Source organism: Prosopis cineraria, unplaced genomic scaffold (assembly GCF_029017545.1).
Source record: "Prosopis cineraria cultivar Desert tree isolate PC_DT_omini unplaced genomic scaffold, ASM2901754v1 PC8, whole genome shotgun sequence".
NCBI lineage: Eukaryota > Viridiplantae > Streptophyta > Magnoliopsida > Fabales > Fabaceae > Prosopis > Prosopis cineraria.
In genome coordinates, this window is record NW_026555339.1 from 32,843,860 (window position 1) to 32,858,078 (window position 14,219).

Genomic DNA, 14,219 nt, shown 5'->3' on the forward strand with positions numbered 1-14,219 from the left:
TTATTTTTGTTGCTGACTGGCTATTTTTTATCTTTATCTATATCTTTATATAGGGGCTGCTTTAAAAGCAGCCACTATATGTTAAAAAATTATGCCATAAATACTTGACGGTTATTTCAAAATAACCGTCAAGTATCAATATAGTTGACGCTTATTTCAAAACAAGCGTCAAGTATTTCAAAATACTTGACGGTTATAAGGAAACAAGCGTTAAGTATTTATGGACAGACCAACTAGCAAGTTTTGGCCATAAATACTTGATGCTTGTTTTGAAACAAGCGTCAAGTATTTATTTTGGATAGTGCATATTTAGTTCATATACTTGACGATTTTTTTTTTCAAATAACCGTCAAGTATAAGATTAATACTTGATAGTTTTTAACTGTCAAGTATTATTTCTTTAATATATGTCACACCCTTACAAAAATAAGCGTCAAATATGGGTATTTTCTGTGGTAGTAATACATGAGTGCTTGAATGCATACACTATCCTTGTGAGGCACTCTCCATGAAATTGCATCTTTTTAATGATTTGCTTGTGGTTGATAAGGTATTCTAACTAGGGCGGCAACATCTCTTGTGTTTATGTGAAAAATTTTCTTGACTTTTAACTTGATTACCCTTGACAAGTTGTTTTGTTTTACTTTGTCATTGTTCTGGGATTTTGAGAGAGTTTATTTTTTGTTTTAATTTTACCTAGAGTGCAAAAGGTAAGTGTAGGGGAATTGATAAGTCCCATTTATTACACACTTTTTCTTATTATTATTGACCAAAAATCATGTTATATTTGCCCAAATTACACACTTATTGCATTGATTATGAAAAAATCACCTAAGTGTAGGATTTTGTGCATTAGGGGCATTTTGGTCATAAAATTGAACTTTTGAGAAAATGTTTGAGAAAATTTTTCAAGATGCATTTTTAGTACAGAAAAATAATGGTCCAATTAGAATTAAATTTCTCAAATTCATTCTAAATTGAGAGTAATTAATTTCATAAGTTGACAATTTTGAAAAGTCAGAATTTCGTGTTGACTTATTTTCTTACACTTGAACTAGGTTATTTTTGTTCATGTGTGGGCTTACAGTTTTTACACTATTTGGCATGCTCCTTCACCCTCTTGTGATGTCATAATTAATTTTTATTATTTAATTTGCATTGTGCCATATATTTGGAAATTAATTTTAATTGGAAAATGTAAACATTATCCATATATATGCTTTGAACTTTAATCCTATGTGCCACATTTATTTGTGTAGGATTGTACCCTTGGATTTGGCACATGAGGACTATTGGATTAGAATATTAGATGAGTCAAGAGGCAAAACATTTGAGTTTTAAGGTGAAAGTATGAGCCTTATGTGATCTTACATACATTGTACCACACTTTAATTCCACTCATTCTCTATCTTAATTTCCATTATCTTTAGCTCTTTTTAATTCAAATTTTCATATCATTGTCACTCTGAATTTTCATCCACTCACTCCATTTACCATAGTAAAGATTAAATTTACTTTAGCTCATTTTTTACCAAAACCCTAAACACTTATATTGGGTCTATTTGCCCTAGACTTGAATCAAACTATCCTAATTTTATTTTCATCATTCACTCTTATTCTCACTACCAAAATCACGCCCCCTCTTCCATTTCCTCTCACCTTCTCTCCTCCATAACTCATGATACAACTATCAAAATCTTAATCCAACTCCACTGCTCTTCTCCACTAGTGCAGAATTTGTATTTTATAAGGCACTTTTAATATCGGTTAAAAGGCACCCATTGTTGAAAGTAGAGGGGGTGGCTTTTTTGTAATAATTTTTTTCCACTGTAGAACTTTCCACATCAATTTAAAAATAAACCACTATAGAAAAAACTTTTAACATCAAGTGCAATTTAACCCAATGTTAAAAAGTTTTATAAAATTAAAAATAAAATAAATTTTTTGACTTTCAACCACTGTTGAAAGTTGAGAAATAAAAAATAAAAAATTTAACACTTTCAATAATAGGTGAAGTGGCACCCGCTGTTGAAAGTTGAGAAATAAAAAAAAGTAAAATTTGACACTTTTAACAGCGGCTACCATGTCACCTATTGTTGAAAGCCCACTTTCAACAATAGTGGGTGATGTGGCACCCACAATTAAAAGTGTTTCAAAATTTTTAAAAAAAATCACCTTCTGCCTCCTTACTTCTTTGTCCTCTCTACTCTTCAGTACCCCTAATCTTTTTCCTTCTTTGTCTTCATCTCCTTGGCCCCCTCCCCCCACTCCCTTCGTCAGCCCCCCCTCAACTCCCCCGTCTTGGCTCGCTACTTCCCTCCGTCGACCCTCTTGCCCCCTCTCCTTCCATCGGCCACCTTCCCCCGACCTCACTCCTCCTTGCCTCCCCCACCTCCTTTCCTCCTTGTCGCTTGGCCTCCCCCTCCCCCCTTCACTCGATGACTCGACCTTTCTTTTGGCTCCTCCTCCTTCTTCCCTTCATCCAAGTAATTCTCCCTTTCTACTTTTCTTTTTTAAATTTTTAATTTATATATATTAATTATTATTTAATTTTAGTTTTATTTTTAATTATTGTTTAATTACTTTTATTATTTTTTTGTGTAAAATTGTTGTTGTTGTTGTTGTTGTTGTTTTTGGATGTCTAAATGTTTAGGGATAATATGCCAAAATTTTATTGATATTAATTGTTGCTAGGAGTATTGTTAGTAGCTTCATAAGGCCTTAGGTTGTTACATGTGATTATTTATTTAGTGTAAAATTATGAATTTTCTCTTGTAAATTTTTTTAAAATTTTTGGGAGCTCTAATTTTTAGGGGAGACTATGTTGAAATTTTTTAAAATTTATTATTTTTCCTAAATTACTTAAAATCTTATATTAGTTAGGAATTTTCATTTTTGAAATAGTTTGAAGACTATCATGCACATTAGTTTTATTCTCTTTTAGGTAGTTTCAAGGAGTTTTTGAAATTTGCTAAGAAAAATAATGTTGACAAATGGTGGGAGGTTCTATTGTTCTTGTGTAAATTGCTTGAATAAGAGGAGACTAAGTGTTGTCAAAATAAGAGAACACTTGATTTGTAATGGGATTTGCAAGAATTATATGGTATGGATCTAGCATGATAAATGATTAGAAAATCATAGTGATACATCTCAATATGTGGAAGTTGATCATAATCTTGATGATAAAGTAAATATGGATAAAGATTGGTTAGAGGATATGATTCGTAATATTAGGGAAGAGGCTTTTGAACAAGCGCATGTGTATGGTAACTTGTACACTGATGCAAAGAAGCCTTTATACCTAGGGTGTACTGATTTCAGTAAGTTGTCTGGGGTGTTAAAATTTGTTATATTGAAGGCAAGAGCTGGGTGGAGTGACCAGAATTTTACATGATTGCTAGAGTTACTCTAAATAATGTTTCCAAAAGGAAAGATACAAGCATGCCCTAATGATTGTGTCCTGTATAGAGAAGAGCTTGAAGGGAAAGAGAAGTGTCCAAAATGTAAGGCACCATGGTACAAAAAGAAGGGAGCTCCTGTAAAGGTTTTGTGGCATCTTTTGATTATACCAAAGTTTAAGCACTTGTTTACTAATACAAATGATGCGAAGAACTTGAGGTAGCATGCAAATGAAAGGATATTCGATGGAAAACTTTAACATCCAGCCAATTCTCCTCAGTGGATGAAAATTGATTAATTGTTTCCTGAATTTAGCAATGAACCAAGGAACCTGAGGCTTGGACTTTCTACTAATGGAATAAATCCTTACAGTAGCTTTAGCAGTATACATAGATCATAGCCTGTTCTTTTAGTAATATATAACTTATCACCTCAGCTATACATGAAATGAAGTATGTAATACTATCCATGTTGATTTTAGGACCAAAACAACCTGAAAATGATATTGATATTTACTTAAGACCTTTGATTAAAGACTTGAAAGACCTGTGAAAGGTAGGTGTGGATGTGTTTGATGTAAATCAAAAAGAAAATTTTAAATTACATGCTATGATCTTTTACACTATAAACAACTTTCTTGTGTATGGGAATTTATCTAGGTATAGTGTCAAGGGTTACAAAGCATGTCTAATTTGTAAAGAAAGCATATGTTATCATCAACTTCAACATGGAAGGAAGATGGTCTGCCTTAGACATCAGAGATTTCTTAGACGAGATTACCCTTATCTTAAATTAAAGAAATTTTTTCATGACCACTAAGAGCACCTTCATACTTCGAATGCTTTAATCAGGGAGCAACTTTGTGAATGAGTGAAAGATATTAATGTTATCCTTGGTAAGACTCAAAAGAATACAAGTGCCAAAAATATATGAAAAAAAGGTTTACCTTCTTTGATCTTTCATATTGATGCCATCGTAGAGTAAGGTATTGTATTAATGTTATGCATATGGAAAAAACGTGTGTGATAGTATTATTGGAACACTTCTCAACATGCTAGGTGTAATGCCCTTTTCAACATTACTATTCAATCTTCCATGCAATCTAACAAACAATTTAAAATCTTTTTAAAAGGATAGGATCCCAATTCAAAGCACTTGAAAAATCATTTTTAAAATACTCAAGTTGCAAAAACAATACACAATAGAAACACTCAAAACACGTGCATGAAATCCTCAAAAGAAATTGACTTTAAACAACATTATTTAGGCAAAATATGGCCATGCACTGTGGCATGTGGCACAAAGGCATTAGTGTTGGCTCTGTGCTGTGTGCTATGTCATGTTGATACATGCACTATGGTGTACACATTATATTCTACTATCAAAACATTTCTTCTTCCTCTAACTTTCAATGCATTTTTCTTTTGTTATTTTTAAATCCCATTCACTATCTGGCTTGTGTGAATTAATTCCTAGTTTGTGATAATGAAGTATGAAACCATTTTTTGGTATTCTATAAGTCAATTGAGGGGCTTTTAGTTTTTATTATATGCAGGCATTGATCATAAGTTAATGATACGATGAAGAATCGGGAGTCAAAAGACATAGCATGCAAGAAAATAGCATGGACTATCAACAAATTTAGTTTATTGAAGACTAATACCCCACACCATTCTAAAGTATTTACTATTAGCAACTATGCTTGGTAAATTCACTCGACTGCATAATCTCTTTTAATCACTTAATGTGTTGCTAGTTAAGCTTGTGGCATTAAAGGTTAATCGAAATCGATAAAGTTGCATATGTCAAATATGTAATGATATTCGTGGCAGGAGACTTTATATATACAGAGGAAGATCAAACTAAAAATCATTGGCTATATATTTGGAAGGAGTCGATGCTTTGAGTTTGCCTCAAGGTTGGAGTATACATGTAGCCTTCAGCTTAACCCTTGTCAATCATATTGCCAAGCAAAAATTTATAACAAAAGGATGTATCAATTATCATTTCTTGCATGTTCATTATTATTAATTCTTGTAAAAAAAATTCACTTTTAAGGTCCCTTTTCTTTACATGTTGCAAATTTTTAAATCATATTTGGGTGTGATCTGGTTGAATAATGCAGATGAAGATGAACTAGATAAGTTTTGTGCAAATACTTCAACTTGGGGTTACAATATTTTCATGCCCCTAAGTGAACTTCAAGACCCATCTAGCGGGTATATTTCCAACGACAAATGTATTATTGAAGTTGAAATTTTTTTGGTGACATTTGAAGGTATTGAGCTTACAAGTCACCCAACATATCCTTCCTTATCTGAAGAACCTAAAGATAGGGGTGTTCATAGGACGGGACGAGACCGGGACACCCCCGTCCCATGTCCCGTCCCGAAAAAAAGATCGGGACTGAATTTTGGTCCTGTGTCCCGTCCCGTCCCGAAAGTCGTCCCATCCCATTAAGAGTCAGGACGGGATCGGGACAAGATTGAGACGTCCCGTCGTCCCGATAAATGGAATAATGTCGAAAAAGGATCTGGGCAATAACGTTCATTAAAATTTTAAATCATATAATTTGTTAAGTTTAAAATCAAAACAACACAAGCACATAAATAATAATAATTTAAAATTAGTTATTGAATTATATTAATCACAACTACATATTATAATAACAAATATAAGTGATCTTTATGCTATAAGATTAGCAACAACAGGCAAGTCAAACACAACATCAAATCATTGTTCTTCTACTTTAATGAAGATGTACTAAGCTAATTACTCTTCTAAAAATAAGCAAGAAATATGTTATAAATAAAAGTTATTAAAGAGATAGATATAACAATAAATTATATTAATATAATTAATATATTATAAAGAAAGATATCGCCATGTTTACTCCATGCCATTAAAATTATCAATATAAAAAAACTTTAGTTTTAAATAAGAATTGAAAGTATTAAAATTATAATTGATATAATTAATATAAGTATAAATTATATTAATATAATTAATATATTTAAAATAAAAAATAATATATATAATATTTGGGACGGGACGGGACGTCCCAATGGTAATCCCGTGTCCCGTCTCGTCCTGAACCCCTTTCCTGTCCCGTCCCATAAAGTCCCGTCCCGATTATTTTTGGGCCGGGACAAGACCCGTCTCGATATGATCGAGATAATACCGGGCCAGTTGGGACGGGTCCAGACTGAACACCCCTACCTAAAGATATGCTCTCAAAGGATGATGATGATATGGTTGATTTCAAGGATGTGGGAAAAATAGAGAAATTGTTTATTCCACTACTAAAGCAAGTATGTTCATGGCATCCTTCATTACAAGACTATAAGAGGAACAAAAGTCATAGATTTGCAGAGTGGGCATTTAATGCATTAGGTCAAGTTCTACAATTTCTCAAGAACAAGAAGTGGAGAGATATGAACAAGGAGGCATTTGAGCGGCTTCAATATTTATGGGAGGAACTTGAGATGAGTAGATTAGACTTGAGGTGGCTAGAGCCTATTGTTAAATCTGCTTTAAATATGAGAGGATATGCTGAGAAGGTAGAGAAAGTGAACAAGTTAAAGCAAGACTTGAAGGTTCTGGAAACAGAAATGAAAAAGATTAAGAAAAAGCTAGCTAGCATAAAACAGAGCATTGAGATTATATGAAAAGAATTGGTGAATGTAGAAGATGACTTCAAAGAGAAGGACTTGGAAGAAATTATTGGATATAAACAACCATAGTCGTGTACATGGATAATCCCATAAAAGAAGCCTAGATATATGCATCATGCATTGTGAAATACCATAAAAAGATTTCAATAATAAATGTTGCATATCTTAATAAAGAGTTTAGAATATGTGGTGGTGTTGATTTGATCCAAGTATTGAAATTCCAAGCAGAGAAAAAAAAATAAAGAAAACAGAAATGAAGAGAAGGAAAAAAACCAATTGTAAGGTTGAGCATATCAAAAAAGTACATTGATTAGTATTTTAAAGTATTTTTTTATTTTTATTTTAGGAGAATCATATCTAAGGACTTGGCGAGTTGTCTATGGACAATAATCAATACAAAATAGATTGTTATTAAAATATTTTTAACTAAGTCCTTGAATGTCATTCTCCCATTTATTTTTCTAATTCTCTTCTCTTTTCCAAGATTTTTTCCATTATATGTTTTGTTCTCAAGTTAAATATCTTATATTTATTTTATTTTTAATTTATAATAAAATCTATATATTTATTGATTTGATTCTAGATTTGATTATGCCCTCACTAAATTAGACTAACAAGGATTAAAGTATAAATTAGTCCTAATCATTTTTAAAAAAACTCAATTAATATTTTTAAGTATTTAAAAGCACAATATCATCCTAATATTTTTCAAAATCATGCAATATTGTTCCACAAAAGAAAGACGTTAACAATTAGTTGCCTTTAGCAGGTATCCACATCATTTTCTCTAGAAAATAAAATAAAAATAATAAATTTGTGTGGGTCCCACTTTTACCTTCACTATTCCACTCTCCTCCTCCTCAACTCCTTTTTCATTTGCCACAGCCACATTCCTCTTCTTTTTCTTGTCCACTCCTCTTTCATTAATCCATCCCCCATCACTCCCTTCCTCTGCATCGACTATCGTCCACTGTAAGCAACTATATAGATTATTCTTCTAGATCTAACTGTTAGGTCATTACTTTTTGTAACATCATGAATTCAATATAGGAAAACTAGTTGATAATTAAGGATAAAATAGTAATTAGATAATTGATCATGGTTGGGATGTTGAGTTAATATTTTGTGTTGATTAAAAGGGTAGAATGGAAATTCAGAGCAACAATGAGAGTTTTCTCACTGTGCCATGCACTGCTATGGAAATGAAATGCGCCACAGCACATTGCAAATAAATTGCTTAAAGCTGACATGATTAACTCATGAAAATAGAAGGGAAGAGTTAGGAAAAACATATCTGAAGAGGAGAGAAGACTTGGCTCTGTTAGGGCATTGATTTGTGGGAGCCTAAGAGTCTGCTTCAATTTGTGACTTACCGGGTAAGTAATGTATAGCCCTAAGCATCATTTCTACCTTATTTTGATTGAATTCAATAAATTAAGAAATCAAATTAGAAAGTTTGAAATCTAAAAGAAATGTTTAAAAAGGGCTATCGAATACAAAACTCAGGTTTTGTGACTAGTCTAGAGTTAAATGGTTAAACCTTAAGGATTTAGGCTCAATTAGCCTAAAGAGTTAGGTTAAAATGGTTAAATTAGGTGAATAAATAAGTTAGGAGGTTGTTATAGTCATTTGAATAGCCTATAGGGCCAATGACTATAGATAATGAACTTATGAATTCAAAATGAGTTAATTGAACCGTTTTGTATGTTAAGAAATTCAATTTAGCCGAATCAATGCCTATGTTGAGTATTAAGAAATGAACACTGTATTGTGTAAATTGACCACTTATGACATTGCTCGTGGGAATCTACACTCTCGAGAATTTAATACGATTGATAAGCCTTAGTAGTAAGGGTAAAAGGTAACTAGAGTAACCTTTTACATGTTCGTTTGTGAAATTGTTTACAAGTATTTTATATAACTATATGCATTGTGTTATGAACTGATAGAGTAAAAATATTGTGAAAGAAATATGCATACAAGTGTGTGGGTAATGTATGAGACAAATATGAAGAGACATATGTATAGACAAGTGTATCACATTCGTGAGTATACCTTAGACTAGGGTAGGGGTTTGAGGCCCTACTCTGGGTAAGTCTAGGAAGTCCTGAAGGTCATAAGCATAGAGTTTGACTCCTTCAAGAAGGACCTAGGAGATCTCGAAGGTCTCAAGCATATAGCTTGATTTTGCCATGACGGACTTAGGATAATGATCTACGAGTGTACCCTAAACTAGGGCAAAGGGTCATGGTCCTACTCTGTGTAAGGCTAGGTCTTGAAAGTCTTGAGCGTTGAGCTTAACTCCACTAGGAAGGACCTAGGACACCACCCATATTTAAAGATAATGCCTGGTCTAAACAATAGTATGGTGGGCCCTATTTCATGTAAGACGAGAATCCCTGGTCCTAGCATAGAGCTTTCTTTGCTAGGTGGAACCAGGAATGCATTAGCATGAGCATGATAGATGGATATGTATGAATTCTTGTATATACTTGTTATACTCCTTTTACTGAAACACATGTTACTTTATCTCTTGTTTATGATTTTGCTTACTAACTGGTATTTAGATTATATCCAAGTTATTGAGACATATGCCTCACTCCGTTGCTTTTGTACACAGGTGAAGAGAGCACAAGAAGGCTAAGAAAGGAAGTGAGGAAAGAGTAGCCTCAATTGGTAGTGATATGACTACCATTTATGTAAATGAATGTATAATAAGTGTTATAGTTGAGTTGCCAACTAGGATGCATAAGTGTATGTGGATATAAGTATGTGAATGTGTATACGTGTTTTATGGTTAAAAAATTTCTTGGATATGTAATATTGCATCTCGCTAAGGGTACCATAGTAGTAAGTGGGTAGGCCTGAATGCCAATCGACAAGTATATATCATTAGGTAACTTGTTCCACTTGTACGTATGTAAATTGTTATGTGAAATTAGGTGTATGTGAGAACTTGACATAAATGGTGAGGTTGAGTCCCATTTGAAAGAGTCAAGTATATTTGTGAGTCCTAACCATATGACGAGGCAGAGCCCTATATGTGAGAGTCGAATGATTGAAAGTGAAACAAGTCTATGTGTATATGTGATTATTTGTGTATTCCTCATATAAGCCCACAATTGTGTAATATGGCAGTGAGAGGTCAAATTGGGCATTTGATGTCATATATGTGATTATAAGTGTCAATCAGGTGTATATAGTCCTTTTGGACTTAGTTTAAGGCCCGAAGTAGTCTAGTGGGACAAGGAATGAGAATTGAGCACTTGGGGTGCAAGTTTTGAAAGAAAAAGTAGCTTTTTCACTTGAGTTTCCAATTTTATATCAGACTATTAGATTGAGTTCAAACTTATCTCATTATATAGAGTGCATTGTAAGCTGCATGTTTGTGCTTGAATCACTCCAATCAAACATTGGATGTAGAAATGGCAAGCAGTGGAAGTTCGTCTTTTGAGCTATAATATGATAGCAGATTTTGTTATCATATGCACTATGACACATGGCATATAGAAGAAAGAGCTCATGGCTCTAAGGTGTGAGCCACAACTCATGGTTCTTTTCAAGGGGAATAATATTGTGTTTTATTAAGTCGTATCATTGTATTTGCACTTTCGTTAGCCTTGTTATTTGAATACATTTTTAAGAAGTTGAGATTCCGCTTTTTGAAAACAATTCGAGGGCTATTACTATGATATTGTGTGATTATTGTTTGATGATTATGTGTGATTATTTAGTAGGGACTTTACACTTTTACTCATTCTTTAAGACTTAAATAGGTAAACCCTTTTAATCCATGCCTTGTCACTCCCTCCCTCAGCTGACCATCGTCTACTATTGGCAACTTTGCAAATATCTATTATCTTTTCCTTTCATTTACTAATCATCTCCATCATCTCCTTTGTCACATTTTTCATCAGTATATTTACATCCTTGGTGTTCAATGAAGTTTGAAAGTTACTAGTTTTGGGGTTTGATGGAGACTCGTGGTTAAAGGTCTTTGCATGTGCATGAAGGTCACAAGTGACAAGGTTTGAAGTTTTTAAAGATCTTAGTCTCCATTTTGGTTGCAAATCAAAGGTTTAAAGGTTATAGGGTTGAAAGAATTGTGCCCCGTTTGGTTTGTTTTTAATGGAAGTGGAAGTTAAAGTGAAAAGGGGTTTAAAAGTTTGTTTGGCATGCACATAGAAATGAGATAAAAATGTTATTTAATAAATATATTTATATGTTGAAAATCTAAAATGCCCCAAAAATTAAAAAAAAAATCATCACCTTCCTTATCTTCCCAACAAAAGACTCCATGAATCTCCCTCTACACCTGAAAATCTATAGTAACAACAACCACAAAGTAGTGGATCCAAAGTTTATGTTTAACTAATTACAAACTAATTAGATGCTTGCAATTCAAAAGTGATAGATTTAAAAGCTAGGTTTAGGAGGAGAAGGATCTCATAATGAGAACAAAGCAAGAGATCCAAGAGATCTCATAATAAAAGGCATCGCTTACAGCTGGAGTAAGTGTCTCAATGGTCCTGCGATAATTAACAAGGGAGTAGCAGCAAGTGATTCAGAGTAAGACATAATAGGAGAAGGAGGAGAGTTAACAATGGCTGTAAATGGTGTTTTCACTATGGAGGCTAGAGCCATCGCTAGAAGATTGATCATTATACATGGTCCTCTATCATCTTCACCATTATGGTTAGATTGTTTGAAGGAGAGAGGGTATTGGGGCAAAATGGTCACCAAGCATAGTTTTAGAGAGGTGGAACCCGGTTCCTTAGGTTCGGGTGTGGAACCTATCAATTTTGATGCAATTGGGTTTCATATAAAACTAGATTCTATCATCACAAACAAGCAAAAATGTTAGTTTTACTTCCACTTCTGTAACCCCTCCCATATATCCTACAGATACAAAAGAAGATTACAGAATTACCACATTAAGAACACCAATCACAAATCAAATGATTTATTTGAAAAGCTTTGGCCAAAGACTTATTTCGCAAAATCATCAAAAAACATAATAAATTTGAGTAACACACAGCAGAAGCAAATCACACATTTGTACTATGCATAGTAGACACAACCCACTAACATTCCTATTTTAATTGCATGTATTTACAATCACAAAATCAGGTTGGGAATTGGTCCGTGCGCTGCAGCATACAATACGTGCACCACGGCATGTGGCACAGAGCCACATGCTCAATCTTTCTGTGTCATGCACCATGGCATGTGACGCCATGCACCGCGACATCCTTGTCTGAATTTCTGCTATCATTTTGATAGCAAAAATGATGAACTTTCGGCGTATCCTATTTTTACATATGACATCCGATCAAAGGTAATTCAATCGCCCACATCATGGGCTAGCTCGTGAGATAGTTCAGACATGATCTAATGGTCTAATCAAATTTTAGACACCTAGGTGTAAAAAGTCACCTTTTCTAAAAATTTTACGCATCCAAGCACTCAAATCGATCCCTTTCTCTCACTATACCATACAAGGCCTTGAATCAAGTGCAAAAGGACCCTAGTACACTTGACTGATCACAATATATCACAATCATACACATATATCAAAATTTGACCCTTCTATGGCCAATTTCCACACTTCTCTAGCTTTGCCCAAATTACCGTCCCTTGGCATGACTTAGCCCACTTGACCTTTTTCTCAACATAAACACACATATTCATATTCATAACACAATCTTCGTCCTAAATTACTTATTTCACCATAATTTCTTACTTAGGCTTAAGATTCCCTGACATTCACAACAATTTCAACACAAACATTCTCAAATCATAGCCCTTAATTCATCTCATCACATATACATACAACTGGGCTAAAATTTTACAAAATCACTGCCCGAGACATGCATGCATGTAACCCTATGATAACTCATTTACACATATACACCCAAGTTCTTAGTTCACTACACAAACTTAGAGACTTCCACACTGTAGCCTCCTCTCATATATCCACTTCACATAAGAGAAGACTGTGGTATTACCATTCTCTCACATCATGGGCTAGCTTGTGAGATAGTTCAGACATGATCTAATTTTAGACACCCAGGTGTAAAAAGTCACCTTTTCTAAAAATTTTGCACATCCAAGCACTCAAATCGATCCCTTTCTCTTACTATACCGTACAAGGCCTTGAATCAAGTGCAAAAGGACCCTAGTACACTTGATTGATCACAATCATACACACATATCAAAATTTGACCCTTCTATGGCCAATGTCCACACTTCTCTAGCTTTGCACAAATTGCCGTCCCTTGGCATGACTCAGCCCACTTGACCTTTTTCTCAACATAAACACACGTACTCATATTCACAACACAATCCTCGCCCTAAATTACTTGTTTCACCATAATTTCTTACTTAGGCTTAAGATTCCCTGACATTCACAACAATTTCAACACAAACATTCTCAAATCATAGCCCTTAATTCATCTCATCACATATACATACAACTGGGCTAAAATTTTACAAAATCACTGCCCGAGACATGCATGCATGTAACCCTATGATAACTCATTTACACATATACACCCAAGTTCTTAGTTCACTACACAAACTTAGAGACTTCCACACTGTAGCCTCCTCTCATATATCCACTTCATATAAGAGAAGACTGTGGTATTACCATTCTCTCACATCATGGGCTAGCTTGTGAGATAGTTCAGACATGATCTAATTTTAGACACCCAGGTGTAAAAAGTCACCTTTTCTAAAAATTTTGCACATCCAAGCACTCAAATCGATCCCTTTCTCTTACTATACCGTACAAGGCCTTGAATCAAGTGCAAAAGGACCCTAGTACACTTGATTGATCACAATCATACACACATATCAAAATTTGACCCTTATATGGCCAATGTCCACACTTCTCTAGCTTTGCACAAATTGCCGTCCCTTGGCATGACTCAGCCCACTTGACCTTTTTCTCAACATAAACACACGTACTCATATTCACAACACAATCCTCACCCTAAATTACTTGTTTCACCATAATTTCTTACTTAGGCTTAAGATTCCCTGACATTCACAACAATTTCAACACAAACATTCTCAAATCATAGCCCTTAATTCATCTCATCACATATACATGCAACTGGGCTAAAATTTTACAAAATCACTGCC

At 34.0% G+C, this 14,219-nt stretch overlaps 1 protein-coding gene across 1 annotated transcript in view; it reads right to left on the minus strand.

The window, feature by feature from the left end:
- Window positions 1-14,219, minus strand: part of LOC129317539 (uncharacterized) — a 100,289-nt gene that overhangs the window by 10,462 nt on the left and 75,608 nt on the right.